At 40.2% G+C, this 23,526-nt stretch overlaps 1 long non-coding RNA gene across 1 annotated transcript; it reads left to right on the forward strand.

Annotated features, from left to right (window-relative positions):
• Positions 1-127: 127 nt before the first annotated feature.
• Positions 128-23,500, forward strand: LOC143116812 (uncharacterized). The gene is made up of 3 exons (XR_012985927.1): positions 128-362; positions 21,585-21,662; positions 21,819-23,500. It is a non-coding gene; the product is annotated as an uncharacterized LOC143116812 (long non-coding RNA).
• The last annotated feature ends 26 nt before the right edge of the window (positions 23,501-23,526 follow it).

Consider the following 23,526-nt stretch of genomic DNA (forward strand, 5'->3'; position numbering starts at 1 on the left):
AGGCTTTGGACATAAATCAATAAAAACAAGCAAACCAGCGAGTGAGCCAACAAGGCTATAGGCTTAGGCCATGCCCACAACTCTCTCAGTGCCAAATGTTGCTCACATTGGAGCAAACATCCTGTGTACACAGACAGTAAGAGAGGCTGCATATTGTTTATTCTTCCTCTTGACTTGCTGACTGAGTCATTATGAAAGTGGAACACGTGTCGTTTTCCCGCGTTTTACAACAGCATCTACCATCTTTGACCACGTTCCATTAGTGACAGCTGTACCCGCGCGAATATGGACTGTGTGACTACATGTAGCCTACCTGGCGGAGATCCAAGGAGGGTCCCAATTACCTGGTGGAGCAAAACATGGTGAGTAGGCTAGTATGAAAGATTTGCAGCTGGGAGGTGAAAGCGGTTATGCAGCAAAACCGTCAAGGACTCAAATACAAACTTTTTACTATAGCCTAGGCCTACTGCGCAAGTTTAGAAATGGAAGGATGCGTATTTCGACAGGCCAAACGCGTAAATCGCGTGCGCGTTGTAGGCTACTTTTGTTAAAATATTAGATTTTCTGTTACACCTTTTCCTGCAACTAAATCCCCTTTAAAAAATACCTTTCTGTTGCTTAGTCTAGTAGCCTAGGCTAAGAATAGTTGCATACGTTGGTAGTTGTGTTAAAATCACTGCAGATTAGTGATAGATCAATGTCTATAGCCTACAGTCAAACAATATCCGATTTTGTGCAGTGGCAGAACGACGTCTAGCTCACGCACACCAAACACCCGCCCTCTTACAGCGCTAGGGCCTTCATGCCACAACGGATATTCGGAAATTCCGACCAGAGGAAAAATTACTTGATCGGATTTTTTTTGCAGAGACTCGTGCGGAACTCTTGTGCCCCGAGGTATCCGACTTGACGTCACTATCATATTCTCCAACCATGGCGGCCTCGCTTGCAACAAAGTAAGTGAGGATAGGAGCAGGCTTCACTCACTTTTAAACTTTTTAAGTGTGCTGGCCTGGATAGTTAGAATACGTAAAGTAGAGGTGTAGTGAAGAGATAAAACTATACTGCCTAAAATTCACAAAAGGTTGGACAATCCCCCTGGCCGTCCAATTGTATCTGGGAACCAATCTGTGACTGAGCCCCTGTCTAAATTTGTGGATCATCACATAAAGGATGTATTGCATACTGCCATCCTTTCTAAAAGATACCACCGACAAATTCGGTGAAATTGTCATGTATTGGAGAGGTTAATGTAACCAATATCTTGTACTCTATGGATGTGACCAGCTTGTAGGCTACTAATATCCTAATATACTAATATATTCCATAGCCTACAGACAAACCAAGTGCCACATACTGAGTTCCTATTGTCATTGGCTAATGAAATTCTAACAAAGAATTATTTCATGTTTCAAAACATTTTTTTCTTACAAACCCAAGGTACCGCCATGTGTTCTCCCATGGCGCCTAATGCCAACCTTTTCATGGGTAAATTTGAACATGATTTCATTTATAACGACAATCATTTTAAACAACATCTGAAAGTGTGGTAGGTACATAGATGACATATTTCTTGTGTGGTTGGGCTCAAAAGAAGAACCGATTGCCAGGGCCGGCGATTGCTATAGGCGAGCTAGGCAATTGCCTAGGGCGACAAATGTGTTGGGGGCGCCCCAGAGTGGCTATCGGGAGCTTCAGGAGGATTCCCGGTGGGCCGTTAACTTTTTGTGCCAGTCTGAATGGCGTGAGCTTAAATATATTGTTTCTGAAGTTCATTTGCTGCGCCCTCGCCTACATGTAGAACGGTCGCAGCCCCTTACTCGTAATTTCCCCAAATATTAACAAAGTAGCACTCACAAAAACTGTCGCAACTATATCTAATCTATATTTGCAAAAATTAAGGGGAGTTTATGAGCGGTCCCTCCTCCAGTGGTAGGCTACGGACCTAACGAACGCCAGGGTGACGTGACACACAGTTACAGTAATTGAGAGTTAAAAAAAATCGTTACTCTTCCACCGTCCAGCAGCTGTCAACATACAATGGAAAACAGGCGATTTTGGAAGGTGTGTAGCCCATCTGCTTTAACTTTTTTAATAGGCGGCATTCCACCCAGTCCACCCAGAATCAGAGGCCTACCCTCTGTGATATGAATGAATGTTCTGCCTTCATATGCTCAAGCAGGCCTTTATGTCCATGTCGCAAATGTAGAGTCCGACTTGCTGCAGCCACAATCATCTTGAAAGTAGCCTAGGCCTGACAGGAGATAACTACAATTTACACGGATTTTTTTCTCCTCTGTTGATCTGGCGACGTTGTTGGCGAATTTGTATATGCTTATAAAAACAAAATACCACTTAATTTCGGGTTAAAATGCATTAACGCGCGTTACTTAAGTTTATCCCGACTCCCGAGTAAAATATTTACCATTTTTTTTGTAATGCCTTACATTAGCCTACCACGTTACAGCAAATTAGGCCCATTAGGCCTACATTATTCCACTTTTATAACGCGTTACTCCCAACACTGTATAGGCACAACAAAACACTAAGGGGAATTAACCCAAGTGCGTGCGTAAAGTCAAAAAACGCGTAACTACGCATATTTCACCCTGCCAGAATTCTCCCCTGTGTCATTTACGCACGATAAAGGGAATTACGCGTTTTGGCACCCCCAAACTCTGGGTGTTTCTTATGTATACAACTCTTGCGTGCATTCGGCCACTGACTTTCCAGCTGGGTCTCCAACATGTCCCTTGCCGCCTTGCCAGAGCTTGCCAGAGGCTGAAACACGCTAGGCTACTACATTTAAACACAATTGTTGCCGCGACTCGAGGCATTCCAGCCTACGAAATTAATAAAAATTAAATCATGCATAATTTAAAAATAACTTAATAGGCTACTTGGCTATGCAATAAGGTTTCCATTACAGCACCGCGGACGTTCAATGAACGCATGAAAGCGGATGGTTTGTTTGAAACCCCGACACTCTTTCAACTACATGGAACGTAATAGTGATCATCAAATACCTCCCTAGATTTCAGTGCCCATCAGTCCCAACATTTAACAATATAATCAAACAGTCCAAAAGTAAATTAAATATCAAACTAAACCGAAAATGTCATGCTTTTGAATGCCTACCAGTAGCCATATGCCGCTCCAAGAAACGCATGTCTCAAAATAAAACTCGCATAAGAAATAAAGGGCTGTCTCGAATACAATCCTGCCCCTAAAGGCCTGTACTTTGTCTTAAGACTCTGGCCATAATTTGAGGATTTACAGTATAGACAAACTGGCTTCAGATATCCAACAGAGTGATTATGAGATTGTGCAGTCTGTGGTTAGTGACGTGATGGGGAGTTTTACATAGCCTAGCGTAAACCTATAGGTTATTATTTATTTGGGGGGGGGGGGGCGCAAAACTCAATCTCGCCTAGGGCAACCAAAGGGCTATAGAACCGGCCCTGCCGATTGCTTTTAGCCTATGTGCAGGGACGTGGGGGGCTTAGCCCCTATCAGTTTATCCAATGCGCGCGCAAAGCGAGCGGCGCCGAAATTTCATCACATCTTTAAAGTGCTTCTTTAATTCATAATTTATTACAGTAAAGAGTAGGCTATAGCAGAGCATCTGTCAGTGCCTGTTTTCTGTCTCACCCTCTTTTCTTTACCTGCCTCCTGCCTCCCTTTCCTGAGTCTTCAGGCAGGGTTGCCAACTCTCACGCATCTGGCATGACACTCACGCTTTCAGCACCAATCTCACTCTCTCACGCACACTCAAGAAATGTCACGCCAAATCCATTCTTTTTTTTTTTGCAATCCGTTCATTTTTTGTTGATGACTAGACTAGACCACAGCATTGTTTCTAAATGACAGGATACGAGTTTAAGGCATACATATGTCTAAACCAACAGCAGATAGGTCTAATATCCGCCTACAACGTTCTCAGCGCAGTTTTCTTTGATTGTTGATTCGCTGACTAGGCTATTTTAATCCGGTCCGCGACACCTCCACGGAACACGCTGCTTTAGACATGAGGCAGACCGACATAAAGTGTGGCCGCCCATTCTTCTCTAGGAACTACTCGCGAAGTAGCCTCACAGACATCACATGAAATAACTTTTTCTCATTTATAAGGTGCTATAGCCGCTATTTGCTGCGATAAACGGTTCGCGAGAAAAATAAATTAACTTTTAAGAAATAATCATATTAGGCTACTATAGCTCTGCGCTCATTTCAATTCCTATAGGAGGAATATCTCACAAACTTTTCGTTCCACACATGACAAACCGTAAACCAGAATAAACAGCAGACCTTACCCAACACAAAGGTGTAATGCAATCCCCTGTATAATAAGCCGTTCCAGAGTAATCCGGTTTTGAAATGGTAGCAAAATTCTAAATGGTCTCCAATTTTGGGCTTTAAGTGTCTTAAAACTGAGCTGTGCTTAAATACCTACATATCTGTAAATATTAAAATCAGAGGATATATAGCTCATGGCTAAGAGTATGTCGATGTAGCCATAATGATTTGTTTTCACAAAATGCATGCATGTATTTAAGTGTCTTATGCATAATTTCATAACAGGCCAAATAGAAAATAAATGTTAAATGTTAAATATACTGTAGCCTAGACATAATATTAAAATCAGATGATGTAGGATAGTATAGAGTTAGATAAAGTTGGATGGCTCCAGAACTCACACCAGTGGAATGGGTCTTAAAGGAGCCACACCACTTTTATGACACTATAGCTGTTCTGTTGACCTTTAGATTTGTTGCTACTGGGCATGAAGGACAGGCCAATTATGAGTTCTGTCCAACATTGATGGTAGGTTTAGAAGAAAAGTCAGCACATTTTAATCATATTGCAATACCAATAACCGTGATCATTTTGGTCATGATTTTTCATCAAATGTTCATACTGTATCTCTAGTGGCTGGTAGACTTTGGAATCCACCAGCCACAATGGTAGGTGGAAAAAATATTTTAGGCTATTTCCATTCCTGATACATACGTACACTCATACACACATTCATAAGTCTCAATCTGTCCATTTCTTTCCACAAAAAACGCCAGAAGTCATCATTTAAGGGGTTATTTTTCATTTTTTTCTACTGAGCTACTACCTTTTTCAGGTGGGCAGAGGGGCCCTTTTCATGTCTGTGCCCATGTGGCCCAGTGGCTCATAATCCTTCCATGCCACAGGGTTAAAACACTGGTCTTGTTTTCAAGTGCAATCAATAATTTATTTGTACATTATATGTACATAGCAAAAAAGTCAGGGGAGAGACATTTTTAAAATTAGGTTTAGGGAAAAATGTAACGCACACGCACTATGACTTCACAAAATCTCACTCCAGCCAAACACCCAAAGTTGGCAACCCTGTTCAGGGGCCTGTACTACATGGGCGGACTGGCCATCTGGCATACCGGGCATTTTCCCGGTGGGCCGACGCACCTTTTGGGCTGATAGAATAGGCTATATAATTATTTTGCCCAACGATCGGCCAACAGGAAGGACAATTAGCGGCCCATTGGTTACATTTTCATATTGACACTGGAGTGATCCAATAACAGCTCACGTCAGGCCCCACCCCTCCAATTTTGGCTCAGAGCCAGGATTCTGTGAACGCATCAAAAGTTAATCGAAGTTGCCTACACGAAATTGCGGCGGTTGCCGGTAGGCCTAGTGACAATTGTGCAAAATTAACACCAATGTAGAAGCTTCAAAAATACAATATTGCAAGTAGGCTAGCATATGTCAGCAACATGTTAAAGTTCGTTGAGTTTGAACGAGGATGTAAGCAAGCATACAGCAGAGGGACATAATGTCAGCAACATGTTGAAGTTCGTTGAGTTTGAACGAGGATGTAAGCAAGCTTACAGAACAGAGGGACAGTGCAGGTGGTGGAGAGTGAGAGCGAGCCTAGTTGAGGCTACATGATAAGAACTCAGTGGTGGAGCAGGTAGGCTATGCCATGCTGACGCCTGACGATGATGATTATGATGACTTATTAATTGCGATAATGTAATGATATGGTAATGATAACATAGTAAGGTCGTGCTGTGATTATAATAACAATAGCGCAACTTAAATTTTCTTAATTAATTATTTGCAAACCTGGACAGCAAAAGAGTGTCAAATCGACATTCAGTTGAATCAGTTTCCGTCAGATGGCCAAAATTCAACATCGATTGCATGAGTGGTGGTTGGTCTCTCAAAGTAGATAAGGTTTCTATCTTGGAAGGGTTATCATAGTAAAGATTGGCTAAAAGACTGTAGACTGACAGAAATGTAGGCTACAAAATGTCAAATCATGCACAAGTCAACTGTAACCTATATAATATGCTATACTGTTCCAAAATGCTTGTAGCTATACTGTTCCAAAATGTACCAGCAATGTAGGTACAGTAGGCAGTATATACAGGAATAAAATATTTCCAGCAACAGCCCTGTTTATTTTGTGTTGTTTCAGTTGTCCTACAGTGATAACTGGTATAAATTACATTAATGTCTACGACAATCTGGGTAATTTAACTCTTTACACATAGGCTTCAGTAATTGTTTGGTGCTGCTGTCAATTGAGCATTGTATAGTTTAAATGTAGCCTATTGGATAATTTGAAATGATACTTTGAATTCAAGCAGAAACTCTTTAATAATTGCTTGTATAGCCTACTTGAATATGGAGATCATGTGCTCCATGGCTACCTCTGATCAGTCAGAGTGATAGCCAATGAGGCCTACATCACTTTCAGTGCTCCATGACAGTGTATTTAAGGGTAATGCAAAGATTTTGTATTTAATTAGGCGTGCCCGAGTGATTTGAGGGCCGCTTGGGCCAAATATGCCAGGGCCGATTTTTGGTCCCAGTCCGCCCCTGCCCTCTGACCCTGAACCCAGGAGCTCCTCAGGGCTGTGTCCTGAGCCCCCTCCTTTATTCCCTGTATGCATATGACTGTGTTGCTACACATGAGTCAAATTTGGTGATGATTTTTGCCGATGACGCAACTGTGGTGGGCTGATCCCTGATGGGGGTGAGAAGATCTACAGGAGAGAGTTGTACATCCTGTCACAGTGGTTCCAGGAGTAAAGCCTATTACTCAATGTGGCCAAAATAAATGAGTTGGCAGAGTTGGCCCCTATTACAATAAAGGGTGCTGCTGTGGAGAGGGCAAGCTGTTTTAAGGTCCTGGGCATTAACATCACAGAAGACCTCACATGAGACGTACACACGGGTATGTAACGATTACCGGTATAATGGTAAACCGCGATAAAAATGTTGACGATAACAATGACCATTTTCATTTCAAATATCATAATTATCACGGTTGATTACCACGATGTGGAAACCGTGTGTTTAATCCTTCCCAGCTTCATCCGAGCCTGCTTTTGACATACATTAGGCCTGGTACAATGAAACAAAACTGGTACCCTACTGATTCTGATGTCTAATTGATGGAATTAACTGAGATTCCGATTAGGCTACACCTGCTTTTAAAAGGCGGAACATTTTCACTGCAAAACATGCACTGTATCATGTAGCCACAAAGTTTGTTTCGGCATTTAGGATGTAGGCCTATGAATGTGAATGAAAATACTGTATGTCCTTCTCCAGTAGCAATAGGCCACCTTAAAATGCACCAGAATAAAGGGATCATATCTACTCAATAACAACTATGAGCACCCCCAGGTGAAAATTAGTTCCAGCGTCCCCGGTTAACTTTTGATAAGGTTTTGCCCATATTTTTGTAACATAGTAAACACTGTCAAACTTTTTGAAACTGTTTCAGCTTGTGTAGGCCTATCAGTGCTTTCTGAACATATTGAACACACTTTTAAAAATACCACGATAATACCGAAAACCGTGATTATTTGGCTACTATAACCGTGAGGTTAAAATTTCATACCGTTACATCCCTACACATGGGAAATTTTAAAAAGTCACAACAATGCCTCTTCCACCTAAATTCGGCATGGGCCCCAGCATCCTCCGTTACTTCTAAAGAAGCACCATTGAAAGAATACTAACCGGATGCATATCTGCCTGGTCACAACTGCAGAGCAATTCAAAGGGTTGTGAAGACAGCTCAGAAGATCTGTGAGCTCCCTGGTTTATAGAACACCTTTGAGGATCGGTGTGTGAAAAAGCTTTTAAAATCATTAATGACCCCAGCCATTCCAACAATGGTCTTCTCCAGATTTTGAATGGTTTTCTCGCAGCCTCAGAGCCAGGACCAGCAGGCTCAGGGATTCCTTCTTCCACCAGGCAATCTGGCTGTTAGCCTCTTAACCAATCAGCGTAAAAAGGCTATAGCCTATCGTTGGCGAATAGGCAAACGAAACAGCGACTGGAAATAGCATAGCCTAGGCTACTTTTATTCACATTTTCTCATCCGATTGGCAACTTCTCGGAATATTAGCCTACCATTAATTCAACAATTTCGTATAGTGTAGGCCTAGGCTACAATATGGCACACAAGGAGTTTCCTTACACCAACATATAGGCTAAGAAAACACATAACCTAGGCCTAGAACAGAGAGGAAAATAAGGGCTTGGGCTTATTTAATAAATCCCTCATACTTCAGCCAGAGGGGTTGGACAGTACCATCTGAGGGGAGTAAGTCTCATAGTGATTTTTGGCAAGATAGACCAACCTAGAGTTAGAAAATAAGTGATAGCATTGAATTGTTAGTAGCTTTTTGTGTGTAATCACCCTGTCTATTATACACTTATGAGGGGATATATTACAGGTGAATAGGTCAAAAATCTGAACTAATAGATATATCCCCACAGAATGTCCACAGCTGATTATTTACATTATGTCAATATTTGTATTGGAAGTTTTCTGAAATATTATGTATAGGCTACATATGTAAATTATCCTTTATCTGATGAAATATGCAATACATTCTGCAATACATGCAACATTATTCTTTTTGCTTTTCGGTATAGTTTGAGTGAAATGTTATTCCTGAAATTCCTGAAATGCTGTATTTTTTGAGAATGTCTTCATACGTTTGCTGAAAACCCATGTTATATATTCCAAAACGTTTGTTTACTTTCCATACTATAGGTCACAAATCATATATGAACAACTTCTATAAAATCCTCCAGCATCTGGAAGTACAATTGAAGTGGAGATTTCTGGCTCAGAGTTGTGAATATCTTTAATGGCTATTGGCAGCATTTTGATCTATTCAAAATACCCAAATTCAAAACACGCACTGTAATAACCTTTCACTCTAATATGTCCAAAATGAAAAACAAAAAGAAGAATTTTGAACCTGACTTTATCCAGTGATATGGTTTCTGTACTTAAATATATGCAAATAATTACATATTTCATTAGATAATGGCTCATTTACATACCTTTATATAACATTTCAGAAAAGTAGCAATACAAAAATATATTGACTTAATTAATGCATAATCAGCTGTCGAAGTTGTGTGGGGATATCTAAGAGTTCATTTATTCATGTAGCCTATATGTTGCCATATGAATAGCCTACATTTAAATCCACTCACGGTGTCTTTAGGCTACTTCCCCTGCCGACTCCACTAAACGATTAACCAGCAGTTATCTCTGCCACTGTCCATAAGATGTCTCTAAATAATGTTCTTTCGTTCAAAGTTTCCTAGATGAAAAGTGCCCAAAAAGTGCCAGGCACAGTTTATGACGTCCACCGAGGGGCGTTGCAACAACCAACTGGAGTTAACCGGACTCGGAGATGGGCTTTAGTCTACAATGTGACAGGCTCCGGTTTTGAATTGAGCGCACGGCGGGGATTTTGTGTTTCCACGGTGTAGGCTACTTCGTAGCCTAATGATAGTGAGGAAACACGTAATTTAAACAGACAACGTCAGTCAATGTCACTGAGTGGATCTGGAATAGCCTAATGTCCTGATAGACAACGAAAGTTTTAATCTGGTTTAGCTGGTTAGCTAGCCTACCCCGTCCGTGTTATTACTTCAGCCTACCTCACCACTCACTCGCCAGCTTCGTAAATTACAGCATTTTGCCATGTCTCTAGGCGGTAAGTGCCTTTTTTATGGATTACCATCGACATAAAAGCCTTGTCTGGAACAGTGTCTTCCTCTTCGTGTCCATAATTCTACTAACGTTAATGGTCACCAAGTTATGCTACCGACGGCACAAGCCGCGTTTGCAGCTGGAGCTAATAGAGCTTCGTGCATTCGTTATACGTAGGCTACCACTGTAATGGTTATAGAACTACATGTTTTTTGGGCAGCGCGTTATGATTTACCTGTAAGCTGAGTAGGATGTCTGAAGTTGTAGAAAATGGTGTTGGGGGGACAGGCTATCGGAAACCATTTTGGTCAGAAACATGGGACGAAAGAAAACCCCCGTTTTCAGCTACGATAGACGTTTTCTAAGTCCTTGGGTACATCTATGCCATTTTTCTGTTATATCAGTGTTTAATTAGTTAAATGTTGCGTCTCGGAGCGCATGAATGTGCGCGCGCCAAGCTCGTGGCGGCAACATTGCGTGGCTAAATAACGGAACTCTCAAAACAACCTATCTGATCAAAACCTGCGGTAGGCTAATGAGAGTGCACTTATCCAGTTCATTGGCGTGATTTATGGCGAGGGTGGGGGGGTTAATGGGGGGGGTCACACCACTAAACCACTATTTTAATATTAACTGCATAGGCCTATTCGTCTTGCGTTTGATCGCGGTGTGCGTTTTGTTTCCAAGTTATTCACTATTCTTGGTTGAATTGCTTTAGTCCTTGAGCCAAGCCCCCTAATTTTGGCCAATTGGTAGGCTACCATTCGAGGGGAATAACTCTTATAGTGCCTTTTGACAAGGTATAGGCTACCACCATAGAATTAGAAAATAAGCTGAACAAAGGCTAATAATCTTAATTAATTGGCTAGATATAAAACTTCCACTGTTGATTATTTAGGCCTACATGAAGTCATTTTTGTTTTATAGGGGATGTTCATAAATTATTTTGTAACCTGTCGTACGTAAATAATACTCGGGAACAAATATAACTTAGGTTTTCAGCAAATGTATGAAGACTTTCTCCAAAACATAGCATTTCACTCTATGACACCAAAATGAAGTTTTTTTTACTTGACTTTATCTAATGTTGCTCGACCTAATGGAAATGTCAGCTGCGGAAGTTTTGTGAGGATTAGTTACCTCATTTTAGCCTCACCTGTTATAGCCTATATCCCTGCATATAATAGACATTAACAGAGTGATAAAACACAAAAATCTACTACCAATGCAATGCTGTTACTTTTTTTAACGCTAGGGTGTATACCTTGCCAAAAGTTCATATGATCCACTTATTCCCCTCAGATACCCGACCAACCCTGGCTCAATGGCTATGCAAGGTTCTGTGTTCTTATCACACCGATATCTCATGTACATTACGCGAAACTAACTTTGAATTTAATTTCATAAATCACATTTACATCATTTACATGTTGTATACACAGGGCCGGAGTGGGGCCACTTTTCAGCCCGGGAGTTTCAGGCCCAAGACCGGCCCACGTTTTCCATAGTGGTGGAAATTGGATAAATGAAGCAACATTTCAGCTCTTACTATCCTGTAGTTTTTATTAGTACCATGGTTCAACAAATGTGTAAAGGTTATATTAATCCACTTCAACTGAGAAGTTAACAAAAATATTCCACTATTCCACAAGTTAACAAAAACAGAAAGAAAGAAAACCTTTGAAATGTAGCCTATCCCACGCTTCCACAAAGACGCATATTGAACTAATGTTTAGGCTACATGTTTTTTGCATGGGTAGGCTATATTGTTGTTTGGTGATTTAGCCTACTCCTTTACTACACCCTCTTTTAAGCAAACAAGGCATATAGGTTCATCATGTAGCATACATATTTGGCTCTTTCTTACATTAAATAACTTTAATTTATCCTCTCTACTTGTCCCTGTAGTCATGGCCTCCTTATCACTAATTTCGGGCTCATCATTTTCAGTGGTCGACTGGTTGATCTGCTGCTCAGAGGCTACAATTTTTACCGCATAGGCCTACACAGATCAAACTTCAGTTTTGTTATTAATATTTGCATACTGCAAAGTCTATGAATCGGATACAAAAGGCAAATATTTTAAGAAATGTAATATGTTGCTTGCAAATAGCTTGACAACGTTACAAACGTCCAATATTAGCCCAATAACTGCTAATAATCATTGCATATAGCTATCTCTCTTTACCAGTTGCCACTTTTGTCTGTAGGCCTAATCTAGAAGCTTGGCACATTTAGCAGCATCTACCTGGCCGTTTCAGTCCCTCCTGGCCTCTTTCTACCATCCGTCCTTCCTGACGCTTATGGCTACTGTAGGACCGGCCCGGCTATCCGTATCTGAGAAAACTTTTTTGGAAAAGACGGGCTATATGGACCCAACCAACTCTTTTTGGGAGGGGAGAACTCCCTCACACGGTAGGCTACAACCCATGCAGAGGCAACGGTGCCATGCACAGAATGAGGAACGTGTAGCCTACTTTAAGAGAAGTTAGACTAACGTGACAAATGTCAATATTTTTTTCCTCGACCGGCCCAAAAGTGAAGCGGCCCACCGGGAATTCTCCCGATTCTCCCGATTACCCACCCCGGGCCTGTGTATACAGCTCTGCGTCCATCTCCACATCCGACCTTGCACCAGGCGCACAAAGTGAGGCGGCCAGTAGCCTACGTAAAACAACATAAAAAAGACGCCGTCCTGGGGGTCGTTTCTAGAAAAGTTAGCAACGACCAGAGGCGGACAGAGTACACAGCTTCATTACTTGAGTAAAAGTACAGATACCTTTTGCTAAATTTTACTCAAGTACAAGTAAAAGTACAACAGTCAGATGTCTACTTAAGTAAAAGTACTGAAGTACTTGTTTTTAAAAGTACTTGAGTATCAAGAGTACAAGAGTAGCCTACATTTTCTAAATATTGCATTAATACTGCCACAGTGCTTACATTTATGTACAGAAACGTCCTACATGGAGTTATGAAAAATGTTAATGTTAATACCTTGGAGAATGTAAAATGAATTGGAAGTAAAATCAAGTCATTTTCATCTTTTTACCATGTTGCCAGGGATGGGCAGTATTTCTAATACATGTATTTAAAATATGTATTTCAAATACAAAATACTATTTTGTAATTGAAACACTTGAAGCGAAAACTATCATTAACTTGTTCAGAAAATTGAAATAGTCTGGCGAGGTGGGGCCACAGGTTGGCACATTCCCGGGATGGACCTGCTGCGTCTTCATCCATTGTTTCGTCCATGGTTTCGTCTCTTATCTAAATCTGACCATGGAGTTGACTTTGGTGGAAAGCTGAAGGTAATTGCTGATAGGCGTTCCCAATCAGTGGCGTCTGCACAATCCAATCACGTTTGAGAGGGAAACAACAAATTGAGGGTTTCCGAGATTTTTCTTTTTTCCTTTTTTTTTAGAAGTAGCAACAGGTAGGCTACTCACGGTTATGGATAGAAATGTAGTGGAGTAAAGAGTACAATATTTGCCTCTCAAATGTACTTGAGTAAAGTCATGAGTACTCCCCAAAAATGATACTCGAGTAAAGTACAGATGCCTCAAAATTGTACTCAAGTACTGTACTCAAGTAAATGTACTCCGTTACTGTCCGGCTCTGGCAACGACGTTGCTCAACCACCATGGTACGACGCAACTTGCGACCAAACAACGACACTGTTACACCTGTTTCCAGAAAGCATCGTACCTGTGTCGCAATTCACTACCTTCGACGTTCGAACACCGTAGTTCCAACAACGTTGTTGAGGATGCAGCGATACATATCATTGGTGGAAACAGTGGCAACGTATAATACCCCACCCCCTAGAAATGTTCTGTCACGGCCTATGTTGACACTTTTCTAATCTAAACCGAGTGATTAATGCTGGCATTGGCATTGCCATCAGCCAAAACCTAAACCTATTGCAAGCATATAAAACAGTTAATTTAAGCAGACCAATATGAGTCATTATTTGTGTTAAATATCTATGTTGGAAAAAATATATAGCCTGGACAAATGTCTGGGTATCCCATAGCATATCAACTGTCTCGTGGCTTAACGGCAGCGCGTCAGTGCACTGAGCGCTCGGCCGGAGTTCGCGTCCTATGTCTTCTTTTCATCTCTGACTAAGAGTAGGCCTACGAGACACAACAATAGGTTTTGACCATACATATTTATGTATATAGTTACTCTACATCGAGAGACCATAGGTAGGCCTACAATACATCAGTCAAAAACAATTGAATGTCACACTAGTTCACCTGCAGGCAGCGAGAAGCAAGAGGACAATCTCACATCATAAGAAAATCGAACCTACAACGTTGGGATAATAAGCCATCTGCTTTAGCCACTACACTATTTATCACTGCTGATGTAAGGGACTGTGAAGATTATAATACTAAAAGCAAGGCAATACTTGAATTAACATAAATAGCAAGAATGAGCCAAGTAGGGGAGTCAGTGTCTTAATCAAAATTAAGCTACAGGATAGATCAATCATTGAGTCACGAGATAAACATCCACTTCGCAAATTTTGGTTAGGCGGTTGTGATTTTTGATTAGGCGCTCCGGACACCAACAGGAACTACCAAGGAACGACACAAGTGCGACTGCCTAGGGGCAGTAGTTCAAACGACCAAACTTTGCGTCCTTTTTTTTCGATTGAGAGTTCGAACTACCTTTTCTAGAAACCCCAAATCCAAGAACGATGGAGCGTACTACCAAGGTTGCGACGCAAGTTAGCAAACGATGCTTTCTAGAAACGACCCCCTGTCTGTTCGCGCCCAGGCTTTCCTACTCTGATTTTCTGTTTGTTCTTGTGTGTGTTCTTGATCTTGTAGTTTTTGTCTTAATAATGCTTGACATACCCCTAAATTAATAAGCATTGATAAATGACACTTTCGAAATTATTCACAGATTTCAGATTAACAACATTTTCAGTTGTCTGATGCGCAAACCAGGGATGTAATGTAAATGGTGCCAACTGTTTCAAGGTTAATGAACGATGATGGTGAGTTGCTTTGGATAAAAGCGTCAGCAAAATAAATAAAATTATGTAACAGCCATATGACATCTTAATAGGCTAATAGGCTCCCAATATGTCTAATGAGCAAATAGCCAAATAGTTTCTTTTTGAAATGTATTTCTCACAAGTCGCCATGCCGTCTACAGTTTTTTCTAATTTGATATAACATAGCCTAAGGAAAGCCCAAAATGTCCCTGCTGGCATTTCAACATTGATTCAACGTTGAACAAATGTTATATACCAAGGGTGAATCAACGTTGAATTATGAGTTGGATTTGCAAATCGAATCAACGTTGATATCGCAACATTGTTTCAACATCTGCCGTTTCAACATAGTTGAACACATGTTGAAAGCCTCAACAGTGAATCACTGTTGAATATGATATATTGCAACATTGAAACACAGTAAAATCCATTGGTTAAAGCCTCAACTACAAATTACCGTTGAATAAACGTTGATATTGCAACATTGCTTCAACATTTTACCTTTATTAGCCTATGCAACTTGCAGTAGGCCTATCACACACAAAAATGATAAACACCTTTATCAAGAACCAGTCAACTTATATATTTTTTTACATTATTTTATTTTGTTTTATGTTTTACAACATAAATGATCTATCCAATATGTATACCGATGGCATCATTCAGCAACAGCAGGGAGTGTCTTCCGACGGCCACCACCACCCACCCTCTCCGGTGCATACTTCAAATATCTTCCCATGGTGTCCATTATTCGGGTCATGGTGGTTCGCTGAAGACAGCATCTAAAGAGGAAACAACAAACCATTATTGTCAAAAACTAGTGAAAAAGCCTGTGGACATTCTCTGGGATTTGAATCAGGGATATTCCGATCACTGAACTTCCAAATAACGTCCATCAGTCACACTGTGTGAAGTAAGCGGCGCCAGAGAATGTCTAATAAGGGCTCTGGCGGCGCCCTAATTAGCAAGTTCATAGCTAGCTAATGTTATGCGGTTTCTAAACTAAAACATTTTTTGTCACATACAGCCAACATCACCTCATCATCCGCTACTTGCCTGTCCCCTGAATACCATGTAAAAAAAACGTGGTCTCTGTTGACAGCCCAGGCTCCAAAAACGGCCTGGTCTAGTCTGGACCATGAAACATAACAAACTGTTCCAGCCAGGGGAGGGAGGGGCGAGCTAGCTCTCGGTTTTGTTTGAACATCAACAGAACCCAACATCTCTTGGAGCACCTGCAAACTACTACTAGCACCTGTAATGCAAGCTTGTGTGACAAATAAAAGCAAACCTACACTAGCAGCCTCGAAGTCAGGTGCAATAGTGAGAAGTAAAGCAGATACACCACCATTATAAAGTTTGGGGTACACTTAGAAATGTCCGGTGCATTTCTTTTGATAAAGAGGACCTTTTTTAAAGGCCGTGTTGCAAGGTTCATTTTGGGCACATTTTGCTTGTTGGTAATAAACATTTAAACTGTTATCCATTGTATTTGATGTTGTTGGGCATCACAAAACGGAATATAATACGAAAAAGCAGGTACTATTTTAAGTGATTCTCTGCTCTTCGTAACTATACTAAGTGATTCTCCTTCCCCCCCCCCCCAAAGCATTGCATTACGTCACCTTAGGGAGGCTACAGACCAAAGCCCACCTTGAGACCCTTGAAAGTAACGAGAGAGGAGAAAAGAGAGACGAGTAAGGGAGTGTTCAGCAGTAGATAGCGCAGATTATAGATAAATAGATATAGATAGCCTAGATAGATATATAGACAGGTAAATAGATAGCTAGATAGATCATGTCATCTGCTGGTCGCGGGGTGAGCTCGACCAGCGGCCAAAATGCACTCGCTTCCCTAGTTACAGCAGCTCTAAATTGATATCAGGCAACGTTATTACCATTGGTAGATCATAGGGTAGCTGTGATATAAATGCTGTGATGAAATTCGAAGTGTAAATATACAAACTTCATGTTGAAAGTGTAACCGCGATGTCCATTGGAATGCATTGAAATGACTGAAGCGCAGATCATGTAGCCCCCAACGTGACGTCATCACCGAATTGCTTAAAAAAAACCCGCTAATGCTAAAAACAACAAAAACTGGCATTTAACACCATTTGGAGACATTTTTAAAAATGATATACATATATTGAGCGCTTTATGTACCCATTAATCAACAGTGGTGGTTAACCTGCAACACGGGCTTTAAAGTGACCCAACACGTCTAAGCAGCAGTATGTCTGTGTGATATCATACCTAATTGCAACATTGCCTGCAGCAGCTCTTGCCTTCTTGCTTACACCACCTTTCCTCCCCCATCTGACTTGCAATAGCAGCTTCTGGCTCCAGGCTGGGACTGCTGGATAGCACCTAAAAAAATAAAACAGCAATTGCCATACATTTTGTTATTGTTGATAAAGGTCAAAATCATAGCATCAAAAAAATAAGGTAAGTCAATCAGGTGTACAAACAAAAATGATAATTACCTTCTGAAGGCACCCTTGCCACCATCACCATCTATGTTAAGTCTTGATATCAGTTTACTTGTGAGGGCTCTACCAGTAAAAGATGAGTAAAAGATAAGATTAAACAAAACGATGCATCCTGTACAATAAATTGAATTGCAGTACAATTGCAGAAATAATGATTATGATCAGTTTGGCAGATATTCACACTACTAACATTACCACCAAGACAATGGTAAAGTGGCTAAATTGCAAAATTCAAGACTATTTTAAGTACATAGCACATATGTCAAGCAAATTAGAGCATGCATAATAACATAACCCATAGCCCTCACCATGGAACAAAAAAAATACATTCAAAACACAAACACTTACACCACGTTGAAGGCAGCAGCCATGGCTATCAGACATCATCAAGTAGCAGGTAGTGCAATCCAGACGGACTGACATTGCCCTGGATAATTGATGGAGCCCACTACACAGTCATAACAACAAACAGACACATGAAAAGAGGGGATAAACTAAACACAGTTACAGACACAAATACATGCTTACACATTATAATGCTATATGCGATTCTACGTGTGTGTGTGTGTGTGTTTGTGTGTGTGTCTACCTGGTGAGTGAACTCTCTTGCGGGCTTGGAACTTCTTCAGTATGGAAGTGGCACACATTTGGAATATTCCAGAATGCACTCAGCGTTCTCAGGGCAGCAGTCTTCACAACACACCGACTGCAAACAGAGGGAACACATGGAGACTAAGATGAATAAATTCCAAAACACACAGAACATGAAAAGACCATCACTGAAGCACTACTTCACTCACATGCATCCTAAATAAACACATGCCTCAGTGCAAGTCAGGTACATCAAACAAGGGCCAAATAAGGGCTAAGAAATGAAAAACATGTAGCCTAAAACTACCCTTCACAAACTAAAGATCCCTTTACTTGTTGGCATACCCACTCATCATACTTGCCCCCATTCACATCCAATATATGACAGGTCTGTTAATGAACATGGCTATAACGTTACTAAACTGCAGTTCCTTAAGTCAGTGGGTATAGATATAACATATATGACTTTATTCATTTGTTTGACAGGTCATCTTTCCAGTTAACACGTTATAGCAACACTACATGTATATTATGTATGTATAATAATGTAAAAATAATGTTACCTACCTATGTCCCATGGAAGTTCGCAAGGTAACCGTTATTACTGCTACTTAACGTTAACAACCTTCATATGTGTCTGTAACGTTAGCCTGCATGGTAACAGCCACTTTAAATGTAGCCTGATATTTCATTCAAACTAAAACTCTACATTCATAGCGACATCACAGACAGATAGATATGATATATGATATAAACTAACATTCCTGACTATTCCTACTATTCCACACAACAATGAAGTTAGTTAGTAGCTGGGAAAGTTAGCTCGCTAGCTAATTGCTAGCTAATTCTAACATGACTAACAGCTTTGGTTAACATTCCATTATGAAAACAATATATTTCGAATAAATTCCCGTTTTCAATTGGCATACAAAAGTACTGTAATTCTTACCTTATGATAACGGCAGAGTTTCTACAGCTTACACATGCAGTCAGATGCATGACAGAACAGTGACTGTTAAAGTCACTGGTGGGCTGAAGTTCAAAAAAGTCAGTCAGCGGTCAGGGGTGGGGGATGGGGGTTGCTGGGTGTGTGCACATGCGCTTATCAAGAGGCGATAAGCATCAGTTAAAATCGTTGCATTTCAGACTGTTACATTGAAATGGCTACCAAACTGATTAGAAGTGTCAAAAAAATGAAACATTAGCCTAGTCTAGTGGGCTATTATTACTAGCCTACTATTATGATTATTAACATGATTGTTCATGGTGTGACATATATTTCATATCAAATTGACGCCTTTTCTTGATATCAAATCAATTTGGTTTAACATCCATGCTGATTTCGTTGATTTCGTATTTTACGACCATTTGTCAACATTTTACATTAAAACAGTGTTTCAACATTGACAAAACAACTGACATTATTTCACCTATAATTCAACATTGATTTTCTTGACCTTTTTACAACCATTTAACATTGAACGTTGTTTCAATGTTTGTCTACATATCCTTTTACAACCATTTAGCATTAAACATTGTTTCAACATTGTTTCAACATTGACGCCACAACTGACGTTATTTCACCTATATTTCAACGTTGAAGGTCGGTCGTGTGCCGGCTGGGGTAGCCTATGTGTAGGCTAATTAATGACATTCGTTGTAGTCATTCGAATTTTGCTTTTGAAATCATGCGAATTTTAGTCTCCAAGTTTAATGATGCCATTTTTTGCCCTTATAATTTTAACTATCATGTTTGGTGTAAATGTGGGCTAGTTTTGTTTATCTGCTGCATGCCTGAACGCTTAGACACCCTCAGCGATTTAATGAATGATCATAGTCTCCTTGTTTCTGACCATAGAACCTATAAGCTACATTAGTTAGTTGATCGGTGTTCCAACCAGATTCAACCAATATTCAATTTCGTGTAGCCATAGGCAGAGGCGTATCAAGCTTCTAAAAAGTGTGGGGGTTGTGGGATAGGAAAATGAAACAATCTGGCCAAATTATAAATAACTCCCTACAGGGACGTTGTAAGTATTTTCTGAGAGGGGTGCGGACTATATTGGTGTCCGGGAGTTTCTCCCCCGAAAAAAATGTGAGATTCTGATTGCTAAACACACCATTTTAATGCAGTTTGGGAGGGACAGAAGAAGCAGTGCCTATGTGTGGCTCATGTGACATGTAGGCCTACATGATCTACCTGCTATCACTTCACTATTTGACACTACCCTACATGGAGACATATCTCATGTTATAAATCAAGAAATCATTTCAGAAATTATGTTTTGTGCATGTGGGTTAGCAGGCTACAATAAATTGCCTCACAGATAACAGCCTAATTTCGAGGTATCACTAATACCTATTAAATAAATGTAAAGGACACAGAATAGTGACAGAACTAGCTCAAATTCAAAAACGTTTGAAGTCCACCCAAACATATGCAAAGGGAATATAAATAAATTGTGTTGCATATAGCCATCTTAATTAATAACAATTTAAAGATTATGATTAGCAGTTTCTATGTTTTTTCCATTGATAGTTACAGGAAGCCACGTTGTTGTTTAAACTATTGTTGCTAGGCCTACTTTGAAATGGCATCGCGAAGTGTCTATATCGGTAAAGACATTTTGCAACTTGAGCTCGGTTTCCATTCAGCGTTTTAATTCGAAAAATAAGAAATCACTAGAAACACTTGAAATGCGCATACAATCTAATGTGCATACAAATTCGATTCGTTTGAAAGCGGTGGAAAAACTGTATATTCGCATAGGCCTATAAAGCATTCAATTTGATGGAAACAGTTGTGTTGCATTTCATCCTAGGCCTTCATGTTTCCATGTATGAACAGGCCTATGCATTTAAAAAAAAGATTAACATGTTCAATACACTTTCAAAGTGTCATCGTCACTGCAATATCAATAAAAAAAAGTATGTATTCTTCAATGTTATTACCAACATTACTTTCAAACGTGCATGGGATTTTGGGATCCAGGGATTTGGAGGGTACCTTATAATGTAAATTGGTGGTGCCAACTAGTTTGAGGGTGAGGAGGTGGTGGTGAAGTGGTTTGGTTCTCCAGATTCCTGCCCTTGAGTGAGGCCCTTAACCCCGAGTTTCTACCTCGGGCTAAATCCATGAACTTGCCCTGGTGCACTGAAAAAAAGCCTGTTTTGAAAATATTATATATTTATAACTTTTGTGCTATTAGACATTAGCCTGCATTCCCTTAAATGCGAAATAACACTGTTAACATGTTATTGGCTGATCCTTTAAAGAATTAGGCTACCAATTCCTGCCAGTGGCACAAATGTATCTTTTTTAAACATTTTGATAAATTTGATATCTATATCATTCTTGTGTGGTAGGCATACATTTATAAGTCATAAGATGGTTGATGCGAAACTCAAACCTTTATAAGAGGGTTTTAAAGAAGTTGCTAACAAATATTTCTACTTTGCAGCGAGGATAGCCACAATTTTCTGGGCATTCTGGACCACCCTGAGACGGTGCATCAGTGGGGTCCCTCATCATGATGCAGGTAAAATAGTTTGTGACTCAAGCAAGACACTATTGTGATTTAGTGTTTCCAGTATGTTAACTTAACAAAGTTAATTTTTAATTTATACTTTCTTGTATTGTTCACCTGTATCACATTTTAACTATATTGTTAACAGATTTTTCATTTTTACCACAGATGAGACATTGGCACTCTCTGTTGAAGAGACTGACCTATTTCATGGAAGCTCAGTACGGCCCTTCGTGGATGCAGAAGCTACAACTACAAGTGCCTTCTTGCAGCCAGATAACTTTCCAGTTCCCACTCATTTCCATTGAGAACATTTCATCTCTCTGTTGAAGAGACTGAGCGTTATCATGAAAGCTCAGTAGAACACTTCAGAGTGACTACAACTGGAAGTGCCTTCTCCCATCTTTATAACTGAGATCCCACTCATTTCCATGTGTCAAATTAAGTGGAAACTGTATCACATTACTGGCTGTATGAGAGCCACTATGACGATATTTTCCAGTAGCGGTGCTGGGAATGAGCCCTATGAACTGTGCGGCTCAGCTGAGCCTGTGAACCTTTATTCCAACTGCGTTGCTAAAGGGCATTCCCTGCCAAGCCTTACTGGACACAGGATCCATCATCTCTAGTTCACCCAGGAACACTGCCATGGACTGAAGAACCAAGACTGTCAGGCTAGGACGCCACCAAGCTGAGCACAGCATTAGATCAGGCAGGCCAAAGTCATGCCCAGCTTCTGCCAGTAACTTGGCTGACTGCTCAGCTGATCATCACTAGCTGTTACATTGGTGGGGATCATTCAGGGTGCCTTATTTAAGCTGCCTTAGTTTGGCTACTCTTGCTGCTTTCTCTGTAAACCTTTTTGTAACCTTCCCATACACGGTTCCCATGGGTCATGGAATTTCTGGAATATCATGGAAGTCTATTCCAGACATGGATTGTATTATGTTTGGGGCAAAGTCATGGTTGTTTTGTTGTAGCAGTTTAAAAACAGATTTAAGCACAATTTAGTACAACCTGGAAAATCATTGTGTGGTGGTCAATGTTGATATTGTGGTGAGCCGCCACAAATAAGTCAATGTATGGGAAACACTGTAATACAAATATATCCATGCAGAATTGGTGTATATCTGGTAATTAGCTTTACTGCTTGTTTGAGTGGTTGAGTGGTTAGCCCAGCTTTGTTTATTCAATGTCCATTCATTCCTCTTCCGCTCTAAAAAAAAATCAAAGATACTTGAAGGCTAGTACACTGCTGCTATGAAATCTTTGATCAGTATATTGTAACATTCATTATGAGTCATGGAAATTCAGTTTTTTCTTTGTCAGAGAATGTCATGAAATTTTACATTTCATTTAGACCGGAAACCCTGCATACATCTGACTTATCTATGTCTAATTGTTGTCATTGATAGCTGCTCTGTTCTATACCTTATGGGTGGTTTTATCTTGCTGCTGTTAGCACATGGAAGGGCAGGGGTTCCCAGACTGACTATGACCATAGGAACCCTACTTTACTGTAAGTGGAAGAGGCTAGCCTGTTTGTGAGTACTCAAGTGTCTGTTTAGTGTGCTGCTGTTTTCTGAGTCATTTAAAGTTGATAAATGTGAGCTTTTTTATATCTGAAGATACTTATAAAATAATATATATTTAAAATATTGATATATCCATGTGATACACAACAGGAATTAATTTGGATCTAAATTAAAATAATTACAATATGTAAAAATCTCTATATTTACGCACATTCAGCACAATTATTTAGAAGCCACTAGGGACCATGGATCTGGTCCACACATCCTGATCACTCCATCCTTTATCGATCCCCTGTTGTAAATTCGTTTTTACCATGTGGCCTTTTATACTTTCAATAAAA

Source organism: Alosa pseudoharengus, unplaced genomic scaffold (assembly GCF_046254945.1).
Source record: "Alosa pseudoharengus isolate Yale_2024_CS ecotype anadromous, Long Island Sound unplaced genomic scaffold, YU_APseudo_1.1 YU_APseudo_1.1_scf_11, whole genome shotgun sequence".
NCBI lineage: Eukaryota > Metazoa > Chordata > Actinopteri > Clupeiformes > Clupeidae > Alosa > Alosa pseudoharengus.